Source organism: Prenolepis imparis, unplaced genomic scaffold (genome assembly GCF_030444845.1).
Source record: "Prenolepis imparis isolate NDT839.2.m4 unplaced genomic scaffold, iyPreImpa1.0 SCAF_5, whole genome shotgun sequence".
In the NCBI taxonomy this organism is placed as follows: Eukaryota; Metazoa; Arthropoda; class Insecta; order Hymenoptera; family Formicidae; genus Prenolepis; species Prenolepis imparis.
Window position 1 is genome coordinate 4994477 of NW_028141163.1, and position 14516 is coordinate 5008992.

Consider the following 14516-nt stretch of genomic DNA (forward strand, 5'->3'; position numbering starts at 1 on the left):
TGTATCAACTAGAGCGAGAGAGACGAAATTTCGTCGTAAAAGCGACTGACTGTACCGCGACATGCTCGATAAATTTCGGATTCCCGCCCAGAGGCGGGATAATAATCGCGCACTTTAGTAAGTAATAAAGGTTTTTGACATCGCGCGCGTATTTCCATTTTATGACCGGAAGAGGAATAGGGATTAATGACGTAACGGTATGCGTATAACGAGCGCGCGAACATGAAGAGGGATGAACATTACCGCTTCTAATTATATTCAGAGCATTCGACACTCTGTTGCTCGCGTAATACGTAAACAGGATATACTACGCCCTTCGATTTATGGCGTTTTTAATCTCGCTTTAACGGATGCAACGTCATATTAATAACGCTCTTGACGTCTATTAATGACGATATTGTAGCAACGACGGCGCAAGAACGGTCAATAACCTCCTAATGAAAAGCAAATACTCGACTGAATTAATAAGCGACCTTCGATAAACCCGTCGATATTTCTTTACCACCCGCGTGTGTTATCATAAATACACAAACAACACGTGGTCTTATATATACGTGATAAAAACAACGGATAAAAATGTATTATATCCTTTTTACGGCGGAATAAATCAAGTATGATGCTTTAATATCGTATACCTCGGCTTAGCGTTCGTAAACTGTGATGGCAACGTTTCTTTTTCCTTTTTTTATGCTTCTCGGTCAGTCGACGATTATTTTGTCGTAACGATGTATCCGGAAATGTGCGCTATCAACGATGGGATAAGAGCTCGCGCGTTTCTGGAAGTCCATTTCGCTTTGATAGCCATTAGGGTGGTGGCTTTTAGGAGACTAGACTAGGTGCACGCGGTTGTTCATGAATCACACAAAGCCATTTCAACGTGACCGCTGTATGTGCGATATTTCGCCATAAAAACACACGCGTGACACACGCTTGTGTGTAAATCTTCAACCTGTCGGTTACTCTCGATAGCAGAGAGATATTTGATCCTTAATAAGTACTCTGTCTGTGCGAAAAAAAACGGAAAAACGACTGAAGGGTAAAGAGTTTGCACCGTCGACAACTAGCTGCGCTCGCCCTTTATCGCAAATTTTACGAGGCGGGACTGGAAGAGGGGATTTATTATGCATCGTCATAACGCTCCAGGTAAACGCCTCACGTTTACGAGAAGTTTGAGAGAATTAAACGCAAGCGGCGAATAAGAGGGCGCAGTTATTCTCTCTCTCTATCAAAATTTTATAACTGTAATATATATGAATCGTTCGGTTGGTAGAGGAGGAACGAATTGCGTAATAGCTCATGAGAGATGATTAAATCTCCCTCCTCTTAGAAACATAATTATATTCTTTTTTTCAGCGAACAAAAAATTTGAAATATTTAATTATTAACAGTCCGATACATTTAATAATTATTAATAATCACGAGCGTCTGAAGAGGCGAAGTACTCATCTCGCGCGATATTTATTTAAGGAAAATGAAGATTGAGTTTAAATTATTATTTGCATAATTATAATATTATATTTATAATGATTATAATATTTGCAACAAATTAAAAATTTGCGAAATTTTAATCATTTCGCGAAGCGATAGATACATCTCTGTTGAAAAAAATGTATTCGTTGCCAGAGCTCATTTACAATTTCGCTTTTATTGTTCCGGTGATATGATTAAAAGATATTCGGGACAATATGTAAAGCGAGATGCTGGATGCACGCACGCACGGGCGTTATATATATCACATTTTACCACGGGCCACATATTGGATCGTAAAACGTCGTTAGATATTCATTCGTTATTCGCGCTCGATCGAGCGACGGCCGATCGGTTCCCGACGGAACCGTTTCCTTGATCTTTAAACATCGCTTGCCCATGAGGAACGACCCATAAAGCGTCTGCTCACGTTTCCAACCTGCCTTTTGTGGTTCATATGCTTTCCGCAGGCTTTCCGACATTTTTGAATCTCATAAAACCGAAACTTTTCTCTAGGAATAACACACATGTGCAAAAGGTGGTTAACCATATAAAAGCAGCACACAGATGTATATTTTTAAAATTGCCTTTATATAAATATTACATTCTGTAAAAAAATATATAGGATATATATATTTTAGAGCGAACAAACGCAGAATTCAACCGCGTTATTTGTACCCGCAAGAAACTTCACGCAAGTTGGATGGATTAATTACGAAGAGGGATGTATTCTCTCTGAGAGAATCCATTTTAACAAGTTTATCTGATATCTTTGGTAAATTCCTGATACAACTTACTTAATTAGTGTGAAAGAATAAATATATATAATAAATAATATAAATTGCATATCTTAATTATTCACAATTATATTCTTCATCATTCCTTTCTTCAAAAAAAATAGATGTTATCCTTTTTATTTGATACACAATGCGCACATAATGTACAAGCATATTGTATTCATATTTTCATAATGATAAATCGTATTCATCTTAACTAGCAGCATCATGAAAGGCCTTGAGGGAACTTTACATTATATCCCCATTATCATTTTCGCAATTAATAATATCGTTTCACAATCAACACTGTCAATTCTCTCGTCTCAACAATGGAGAACAATCTACCTAATATTATACTATTATTCATAATGATACATTGCAATGTTACATCTATAAATTTATCGGGACTTCCGAATATTGACAACATTGCTCGACGTACAGATCTGAAAATATTATCGTCAGAATTAGTTGATATATGTAGAACCATTATATATGACACAATATGAATTATCGATATTATCAAACAGACTTGTTTTTGTGTTCATAAAAAGCCTACATTATTCTTTTTTGCGTCTTTCTTTTATCCTTAAACTGACTTAAAATTTAACTTTTGAAATCATGTCACATACACACTAATGCAATAAGACTTATGGCAAAACTTGCGACCGAAAACTTTTCTTGACTGCATTTTATCTTCCGAGGATGCGGAAAGATAAAGACACTTTTATATTTTACTCTCTTGACAGAGAATAAAACAAGTTTACTTAAGACTTCGGTGAATTGTAAAAAGTGCAAATAATCGATGGAGAGATTTATGATGATACATATATAATAAAAGTCATTATTAATTATTAGCGCCTGAAGAGGCGAAGTATTCACATCTTGCGCGATATTTATTTAAGGAAAATGAAGACTGCTTTTAAATTAATATTTCAAAAAAACGTTTTCTATATAATTATAATATACATTTAATTATAATATTTGCAAAAATGTAGCTTGTTAAAAATTTTCTTCAAAATAACTATTTTAGGACTGCTTTCTCTAAATTAATCAATTGCCTTTCTATGTTTCAGGTAAGCTTTATACCCTGATTTCTATTCTGAAAATGAAGCACCGCAATTAGAGTGAGTTTAACAAGATTTTATATAGTATTTAAAAATATATTTATATTTTAATCTTTACGAATGATGAAGATGATAAAGATTCATCCTTATATATACCTAAAAAATTTGAGGGATTTTCTTAAAATTAAAATTGTGAAACCATGGCGTATCGGGAGGATATAAGAAAAAATATTTTTCCAGAAAGTAAATTCACACAATCGTTCGTATCGATTATACGTGTGATAAGAGAACCAACCACTGCCATTTCACATTTCTTATTTCAAAGATCTCGCGCTCCTCCGTGTTTTGTCCAGAAATTCCTTCAGTTCCTATCTGGATGGGACAGAACACGGGTGGGGCAGAATCGATCTCGTTATACGTTGCCGGGCTGGCCTCGTCATGCTGCCGTCACGGTTGTGCGTTTTGTCGAGACAAGTGTTTCCGGAAAACGTGACTGGACCGCAGAAGGAAACGCCCAGGAAATAAAGCTCGCGCGAAGGGTAGAACAAAAACAAGGCCAGCTCATCTCGTTGCCGTTGCGGCTATAGTTATCATTGTCATTGTCTTTATATCATCATTCTTATTTTTCTCTTCATCTCGGTAACGTATCTTTTTCGTTGATTCTTTGCCGAAGCTCGATGCAAGAAATTTGCACGATGGCTAATATTTATATTAATATAATTACACACATATTTTAACACATTATAAAATTTGCACATCATTATAGCATTATCAAATGCTGTAGCTACATTCTTATATGTATGTAGAAAAATATTAATTTTTTAATAAATATTTATATACTCTCAATATATAAAAATTTATTTAATTTATTATAAATTAGTGGCCTAAATTTCAAATTTTGAAGTTTAAAGCTTATTCAATTTAATAATCCTTTCAACTATAAATTAAACTTTTATTCAACAACTTGCAATTAACTATTATAATTCTATTATATTCTGTAGAATCTTCTCGTTTTATAATTGAATTTTACATAAGTTATGGTATATTGCAAGTGCACAGTTTATTATACAAACAACAACGTACAAATACATTTTCCCTGAAATTTGCATCTCGATACTAACTTTAATATAGACAAAATCTCAGGTTTCAATAGCCGAAATGTTATCGGAGATATTAACTCGATGGAATAATCGAGATGGCTGAAGTGGAAAGATAATTAACACACCGCAATTTGATTCGATTGGATTCGTGGCTTGAGCTTCTCTGCGGGCTTTCTCGGAATTCCATGCATTGTTTTCCTCCATTTTTTCACACAGCGGACATTTCAAGTAAAAATGCTATTTTATATACTACTATACGTTATATTTATTTTAGATGATTCTTCTTTTTTACATGCATTTCTCACAATCACGATCCCCATTTAACCTTTCCGTTTATTAATCTCGTTAGTGCAAAATTTGCAGTGCATGCACATACACGAAAATGTAATATAAGTGTGCAAACGCGAGGACGTACAAAAGCGCCATTTACCGTAATATCCTTAGGACCTCTGTAACGAACTGCTTGCCTTAACCGGACAAGTTGTCTCGGCGTTTGCTTAACTGTTTGCCTGCGCTACTGGATACAACGCGTAGATGTTCAAACGGAAAATTGGAGACACAACGTAATACGACTTAGATCCCTTTGTCATCTCGCCAGAGAAAAGAGAGGGTGGGACCAAGACGACGTTCGCTAATGCAATCCCGCAAGGTTATACACACAATAATTTTTTGCAAAATAAATCTCGGTCGCTAAAAATCTCGTACAATTATCCAACAATCCTACAATGTACATATTGTGTATTTCGGATTATATGTTTATTTATATTAATTATTAATATTCTTTTGTACTGTGTAATTTTACATTTAGCTTCATTTATATTAATTTGTTAAATTTATCACGACAAGTAATCAATTTGAAAACTGTTTTAACCAATTTAAGAAAATGGGAGTGCACTTTGCAACGGGTAACATAATAAACTGCGATTCCCGTAGGTATGTAGGTACATAGCCGATGGAATCATAGATATGGCAGCAAAGGAGTCGAGGCACGTGCTTTTTATTCCGCGACGAACCGTTTTGCCCGCGACATGCTCTCTCGTGGAATTTACCGTAGATCGTTTCCTCAATAACGTTAAGAGGAATACAAGAGGGCCTGCGACGAATCGTTGCGCCAGCAGAGCGAAACTCCGCCCAGGAATTCATAAATTTTCCCGACACACTTCAAGAGAAGTATGCTCGTAACTCCACCAACGGATTATGCCATTTTCGCAGAAGTGAGGCAAAATTTGCAAATTGATTAAATCATTAAGCGAGGCACCTTTCATCGCCGATTACGAATTACTTCACCCCTCAAACCCTCTTCAACCCTTTAAACGCGCAATGTTTTTTTTTATTTCAATCTGGCATCATCTATTAATATCAGGTGCGAGAGTTTTTGTACTCTTTTCTTCTCTTACAATTAATTACAATTAATTACAATTAATTGCAGAACGATAATGATGATTGGAAAACATAATGGGGGACTTATTGTCGGGAAATATTTTAATTTTGCCAACTAAGGTATAGAGATCGCCGCCGAATAAATCTTTTCATTTCCCGAGCATGAGACGAGATGGAAAAACCGCAAGGAAGCTAGAACCATACGAAGCTCGCGATTTCAGAGGCGTCTTTTCTTCATCGTGAATATTTCAGGAGTTTCGCTCGTTGTGGTGTTTTCGCGGAATACCGGAAGAGCCTGGTGGCGCACATCGGGATCGGGATATGCCAGACGCTCGTTCGACGTCAAAGCGGCAAAAGAGTCCTTAACCCCTCTCTCCCGCCCCGCTCTGCCTCGTCTCGGCTTTGATTTTAGCTTTTCTTTCTTTTTTTTTTTTTTTATTGTGTCGGCTTTGATTCTACTCCTCGCGTACTTCCATACGGAGATCGGACTTTTCGAGCGCTTTGCTTCCGACTTACAGGAAGTATCCATCCTTGCCTTTCGTGCAGGCTTTGCGGGGTATTATTTGCAAGGCGGATGATCCCGCTCAAGATTATTCTTGGAGAGAATATGAGCTTTTACGTATAAAATTGAAAATAAAAGAAAGACAAAATTAAACTTCGACTTTTGTCCTTTAAACAAGAATTAAATTAGTAAAATTTAGGGAATATTTTGCTTCTGTATAAAAAATTAAAACAACTTATAAAAAATATAAGTTGTATATTATATTACAAGCTAGAAAATCCTGCGAAGTCTCAAAATAATCACATCAGGGCGATTAAAATATAATTTATTAAATTAAAAAATCTCTATATTTTAAAAAATATACATTTTAGAGAAATTGTGTGAATAAAGATAAAATTTAGATTCTTTTCATTCTATATTAAATTTTATTAAATTATTAATTTTGAAACAATGTATTTCGAAGAGAGAACAAAATTGTTATATGGCGTTAAGGGGCAACGTCGCATACTTTTCAATTTTTAAGACGATATATCTCGCGCTAAGCGCGCTAAAGCCTCTTTTATCTTATTACGTTCAGCAACAGACCAAGCAACTAAATGTCATGAATGGCTTAAGGAAATGTCGAGTAACTCAGTGCTTCCCTTTAATACAATCTGCTGCTCTATCAGGATGGCTAATTCTTGTATCATCCTTCCGCGCAGCATCGCCTAATACTAACTCTAATTGAATTAACCAAGAACGTTCAGTTAAGCGGCAATATAACAGAGCTGCTAGAAGGAAAGATGCTCTTTCTGTAAATCAATTTACCTCGTTGAATTCTGAAAATGCGCAGTAAACGCTACAGTATAAGATTTATTCTAATTGCGTTATTATATTATATTTATTGTCGCATTCATTAGCAATCATATATATATATATATATATATATATATATATATAAACATAAATTTACTAATAGTATTAAGGAGTTATTGGTTTTATTGTAAAATGAATGAGAAAATGATAGCGATAAAAGAGTATAAAATAATATTTTAAGAAATAATTCTGAATGACAAACGCTACAAATAAGTGCGATAAATTAGAAAGTATATCGTTATGCGGTTGCAACCGCGGATACACCGATGTAATTATGAAGTTTTGAAGCTTACTTTTTGCAAGTACCGTGAGATTAAAAGTCAGATCGTAATTTCGGAGCGCTTTTGTACAAAACTTAAGATTAAACAGTTGTGCACCAGTGTACCCCTGCAAATCTTAACTGCAATCCCTTCAGCGTACAGACGTATGTTCGCGAAAGCACTAAAGGCATGAATAAATCAAATTCTACCTTCGACCTAAACTATGCGTACTTGTGAGAGCTCTTATAACGATGAGAGAAATACTTAACTGCTAAAGCTGTACCCTAAAGGGTGCAATATCTATACTAAAAGGAACTGGTTACGTATATTTACGTCGAACACAAAGCTTCGACAAATTGAAATTATTATAGCACTATGCACTATAACAAATATATTTATAGAAATAGTTTTAAAAATGATCTCTTTCACCAAAGTATTGTTTTAATAATAAAATAATATATTATTAATTATTAATTTAAACTATCATCATGTTCTAGTATTTCGAGATTAATATACACATTTTTCGTCGATAATTTACTTACAATGTAAATTATGTGTAACTCTTTGAAAAGAATGGTAGTATCAGCCTCTTTTCTAGCCTTCAGATTATACATCAAACATCACAGTGTCTGTCGGCGGCTCTTTTCCAAGGCAAAAAGATATTTGACGAGAGAGATTTGAAAAGCGTAAGAGGCTTTCAGTCGCTTTTCCTACTTCATCGTCCATTGCATCGCTCACATTCATTATCCTATGTATATTCTTATAGTAAATTACTCGCTTCGACACTTATTCCATGTCCGATCTTTTACCTATTTTTCCGTGTCTATTTTATCAACGAAAGAGAAAATAATTCGAAGCCTTCGTTCAATTTTGCGCCTATAATTGCATACGACAGAAGCACGATATTCTTCAAACTGCTTTATACAAGTTCGGGACAGTGAGAATTCACACATAATTTGAAATGTAGTTGCCATGGTATTCGCGTAAATAAATTAGTAAAGCTCGATTAAAATTCAAACTCACGAGTTCTGGTTTCAATGAATTCTGTATACAATGGCACATCATCGCATATTCTACTATATTCCGCGTGATAAAAATTTATAAGCTGAAACGATATTAATTGCGTCGTGCTCACATATATATCTTAATTACCCATGAGTAAAATTAATGAGCAGAAACATCGTCGTTTCATATACATGGGACAACGTGCGTAGCACAATTGAAAATTTGATATAATTTGGAACCTAAAGACATCGCGTTTTTTTTTTGCACAATAATATCTAAATATGCTCTCTCTAAATATACATATTTTACAATATTTTTTAACGTTGCGATAGTTTTATCCTCTTTTGATAAATTAATCGATCGTTTAAGTTTGCAACGAAAGAATAGCATAATAAAAAGGATTTTCCGTGTGTGACGTCATGACCCGCTTTAAGTCAGAGCAAAGTGCCGGCGGGCATTAATTAATTCAATTCCACCAGTCGACGTAACGACCACACTGACCGTCAACAAGATTGGAACTAAATCGTTGTAAATCGCTTTTGCTCGGGGCAATCTCTACTGATTATATTCCAGTAATCTCTCTATTAGAGAGAGAAATACAAATTTTATGTGTACTATTCTCAAATCTACTATAATTACGAATATACATATATATATATTTTTTTGTATATAAATGTAGAATATACATATATATATATAGACGTGTAAACATGTATAGAAGTTTGTATATGTGTGTGTATAGTCTTGTTTATTAATTGATTTAAATTGGATAACGAGATTTCAATCTGTGTATACATATGCATACATACATACATGCATACATATGTAGATATGTATATACGTCTATATATGTATGAGCGCATATAAATAAACGCTATTATTTTCAAAAAAAATCAACAATTTCTTTTTAATTTTTGTTTTTGTAGCAACCTATGAACATTTGTACATTAAATGCACATTTGTATTATTGATGCATTATTGTTGCATCGATAATAAATAAATATTTTGTTTCTACTACGCGAATAAGCGAGCTGGATCTCTCTATTAAGTTGCAAACAAGTAAATCGATACTTTGATCTTACTATGTGATATATTCAATGTTGTCTTATAATTAATCTCTCATAATATTGGCTAGTATGCATGTAGTACAAATTGTTATCTTGTACATCGTTATTTATGCATTTGCAACAAGTTTCGCGACGATCCTTTCGGCACATCAACATCAGCTGCACTCAGCTGCAAATGGAATCATAAAAATAAAAAAAAATGCGATAAAAAGAACGACCATCGGCTAGCTAACGAAATCAGTTACAGGTGAGAAGTGCCGAACTATAGCCAGAGACAAATCATTGGCTGTATATTCGAGTTATTTTTATTGCGTATGCCATTGTGAACGAGCACGGCGTCGCTTTAGACCATAGACGAATAAATCAGCTTACCATGATTTTATTTTATTCGCGATCGCGCCACTCATCATTCTAAAAATTATAGTTCCGATTTTTCCTCGGAGATATTTCGATATTCTATTTTTAAAAAGCAAATAGTCAGATATACATTATATGTATTATATATCCTCACCCTTTTTTTAAATTTTTCGATTATTTATTAAAATATTAATATATTTATATATATATTAATGAATAATATGTAACAATTTATTTTGATTAAAATTATTTTATAAATTCTTAATTCGTTGCGTTATTGTAGTTACATTTTTACCAAAAAATTCGAACTATAAAACATATATAAAAAAAATAACTTTATAATTTAATTATTTTTAATATATAATTACACACACATATATAAACACAAACAAAGATAAGTAGCTTATGAATAAATTTCAACAGATTCGCAATAATTAGTATTTAGATGAAAAGAGTACTGATGTAAAATCATATACATAGTAAATCTGAAGCCTAGTATTGTGCAGATGAAAAAAGACTGCGAGAAATAAAAATCAATTAACCTTAGAGAAACAGCAAAGTCATGACGATACTTCGGCAGGTTCCTGCATATCGTACGGCGAACGTTGGAAGCGATTTGGGTCGCTGACTCGAATCGAATCACAGGACTCCGAGTTGGTTCAGTGTAGTGGCGCCGACAGGATCTGTCTCGACAGTACCATGACGGTTTCCTATACGTGCTCTCGAATAATTACGTACGAGTGCGCAGAGAGGACTCTCCACCTGTGCGATCTCCGCTGTTCTGTTCTCTCTTCGGCTGGCTGGCCCTCTCTTTCTTCCTCTTCTACGCAACTGACACCGGTAAATTGTCGAGAAACTTCACGCCCTTAACTTTCTCGTCGCATCGACTCACAATCAGATCGTAACTCAAATACGGAAGTGCGACGTGGCGAATGAAAATTTCGTTCAACGTTATCAATTTTAAGAAATAAATTTTAGAATGCACACTTCGTAGTATTGCGTTGTATTATAAAGATATTATGATCGAATCTGATTAAGAAGAAAAAGTTATTAATTTTCCTACCCATTTCACATCGAGAATCTCGGAATTCTGTGTTTCTATGGCTGAAAAAAATTCTATAAAAAATCTACAAATTTTTTTGTAAGAAAAAATCGGTATCTGTACCGATTATCGAAATTCCAAAAAATAACTGTACAGATACCTTTCTGTACTACATCATCAAACATTGAATATTCCACGAGGAAGCGTGCCTCCTATGCACGGATCACATTAGAAGTCCAATCGCAGCTGGGTGTAGCCAGCCACTTTTAGATGCATAATGTAGTCTCTCCTGGTAGTCTCCGGGTTATCCCGGCCTTCGTGGAAACTACCCCATGCCGCAATCCGCCCGTGTCGTGACCAGGTTGCGAACTAACGGCTTGTATGTGCCTTTACTCTTTATTGCACAAATCATCTGAATTCGTTACGATATTTCAAACTTTCTTTTTGCCTTTATCCAACACTTATGGCACTAACCACATGTCAGTTTTCATAATTTATTGAAACATTAGCTAGTCTCAAATATTATCATATATTATAATATATTAAAACTTTTTTATGCAGCCTCGCAAGAGAGGAATCGCTTATCGTCTAAACAGTTAATTAAATATATATTCAATGCGATATTTTATCTTTTATAATACTTGAAAATGATTATTCTAAATGTCGTATGATATCAATTGTGTGCAATCTAGTAGAAATTCATTGTCAGTAATCTTGAAACTTTTTACATAAAGATATAAAATCAGACACTTGTACACATTCGCTTGGATATTTCCATATAAAGTTAGTTCGCGCCATATCCATTTAGCTATGTTTTCAGCCACCTCTTTGCCCCTTTAGCTACATTTTCCCAGGTTAATACGAAGAATGGAAGCGGTAATGCGTGCACAGCTCGCACATCGATGGCGTACACGTCAGTCTTCATACTGTAATGTCGGGCCGTCGATAGGACACGAGAATGAAAAATGACCAAAAGTTCCCTCCGGGCTGAACGATGCGGCAGAGTTGAGGGAGAGTACAGAGGAAGGTGCGCGAAAGAGAGAGAGGCGGGTTGTGAGTGCTATTGATTGCCCATCGCCATTGTTGCTGGCCGCGAGGACCAGAAAGGGTAGGAAATAATGCGATATTACCGAGCAGAAAGCGATGATAAATTGATATCTAAACCGCGGCTTTTATGACACCAGTCGTCCCGTGAAATTTGCATTAAGCCATTGCTGTCAAAGATTTAGCTACATGATGGAAAGCAGTAAGTCAACATATCAATTTTTGAGTATGCATTGATCGCGGGTAATTTCTCGCCGCAAATGTTTGGAGTCTCGAAACAATTCGGTAATTTCTCTATTGGCGAGAACGGCGTATGAAATTAATAATTTATTTTGCAATAGCTTGTAATTATTGTGAAATTATAATAATCTGTAAAATGAAGATAGAGCATCGTCAATTTCCTCGCAATAATCGGAATGTGAAATTGCCTCGAGACAGGCGCATATATAATCATACATATAATCATGGCGATTGCTAAAGTGTCTTTTTAAAGAAAAAAAAGAGATGAACATGTAAAAAGAGAGATGCGTGAAATAATCGGCATTTTTAATTTAATCCGCCAGATCATCGGATATGCGATAAAATCTTAATAGATCTATTAATCTGTCGTACTTTTCTCAAGCTGATTCTATTCTATTACGCGATTCATTTGTCTTTCCAAAGAGGACACACGCTTTTATTCATCTTGAGGTTTTGTATCTAAATCGCACCTCAAGAAGACAAACGATGTTCGCGGTCACAATTTCGAAGTGACATGTACCTCTATTTCCTACAAAGTTTTAGCGAGTTTATTGTCATTTCAACAGCGATCTACATTTTTCGTGTCGTAACACAATCATTTATTATATTTGTGAAAATAACTTCAAAAACGATTTCATTTAGCAATTGTCATTTTTCTGTACAATGCAATATAATATTATTGCAATATTTTATAAATGTTAAAAGATTTAATAATTGGTCATTATTTTATTCGTACCGTATATGATATATTATTTATATCATATAATAGATTGTTTAAAATAACAAATATGTCATGTAATAACATGCGATATGTAATAAAAAAAAGTTGAGTTTATACCGAAAGTTAATTCCTTCTGTTATGGTGCCATTGTAAAAGTCGATGTAAAATATTGCATTGCTATTACAAATGGAAAAAATTTGCTGTGCAGCGAACAATAGGGCACCTTTGAGTGCATTCGAAACTCTGTCCCGTGTTCTCCAGTAATCATCTATAATTTTAACTCTGAAACGCAACGAAGTAACGTGAAACTAATTCAAACGCGGACTCTTTACTCACCAGTAGCAGAACTTTCGAGTATCCTTTAAAATTATCAGATGAAATTATATCCAACCCGCAAGATCCAATCGTATAACGGAAAAAAAAAAAAAAAAATACATCTATAGTCTTGCAAGTATTAAAAGAAAGAATTAAAATTAATTAATTGAATTAAAATGTGAAAAATTAATTAAATATTGTGCGAAATTATAGTTGCAAAATATCTAGTTTGTTTAAAATAATGGATGTTTATCAATATTATGATCAAAGATATGAAAATAAACTTTAGCTACATATTATTTACTTGAATAATTTACAAAATGTAATAGTTAACATTTTTGCACTTTGCGCGCAAATTACACCTAAATTTGATGAATTTTGCATTTAATAATGTAACAATGAGATTCTCTCGATTATATGAATAACTGCGATATAATTGCTTTGTAGAAATCAATTTTGCTCCTTTTGAATTTCAAACAACGTTTTAATCACAAGAAAATCACACAGCGATGAGACGAGAGACTCCAATTACAAGAAGATTGTGCGAGAAACGAGAAGGAAGGAACAACGCGTGCTCGAGCACGCGTGACTCGCCGAGGATATAATCCACGAGACGCATTCTTCACGTTCGAAAGTCTTGTCAGGCACTCGAAGCACAGCCTACGAGGCTATCTGCACAATTGCTGTAGGAAAAGATGGAAAATCCTTGAGCACGATCCACTACGACAGCTTCCAAGCTTTTAACGTTGCCAATAAAAAGAGTCACGCTTACTGGAGATGATTATGAATATGATTATGAATATAATTTTTAATTGGCAATATTGTTCTCAAACATATATTGTCAAGATTAATTTCATACAAGAAATGCATTTAAGAATTTTATTTTATTCTAAATAGAATAGAGATGGATTCGTCTGACTAGAACAGATATACTTTCGGAGGAACGCGAAAAGAGGACCACACAGTAAAAGTTGGGGATAACGGAATGTTCGCAGCTGCTTTCAGTGGTTACCGCGAGTACCACGTGGAAAGTTTCATCGGCACCTGATGCCACCGACAAAATTTCAACCAGTGGTTAAGGACGCCGTTGAATAATGTAGAAAGCTAGGCGCCCTGTCGAGAAATCCGCCGGAATCGTTCAGGAGCAACGAAAGCATGTTAAATGTCAGTGGTGGCTAGTAACTAAACTGACTCATACCCTCATACCCTTAAATGTCGACATTTTACACACAGAATTCATGTTTATTTCGAACTTGTGTTTCCTACAAGGCTACAATTTGGATCGAAATTATCTCTTAATATTGTCATTTCAAGATTATTG

The 14516-nt window shown here is 34.6% G+C and overlaps 1 protein-coding gene and 1 long non-coding RNA gene across 4 annotated transcripts in view; one reads left to right on the forward strand and one right to left on the reverse strand.

Moving 5' to 3' along the window:
• LOC145935845 (uncharacterized) overlaps positions 1 to 14516 on the forward strand; it is a 265904-nt gene that overhangs the window by 200467 nt on the left and 50921 nt on the right. The gene's annotated exons all lie outside the window — the stretch shown is intronic.
• Positions 1 to 14516, reverse strand: part of LOC145935849 (uncharacterized) — a 35319-nt gene that overhangs the window by 7890 nt on the left and 12913 nt on the right. The gene's annotated exons all lie outside the window — the stretch shown is intronic.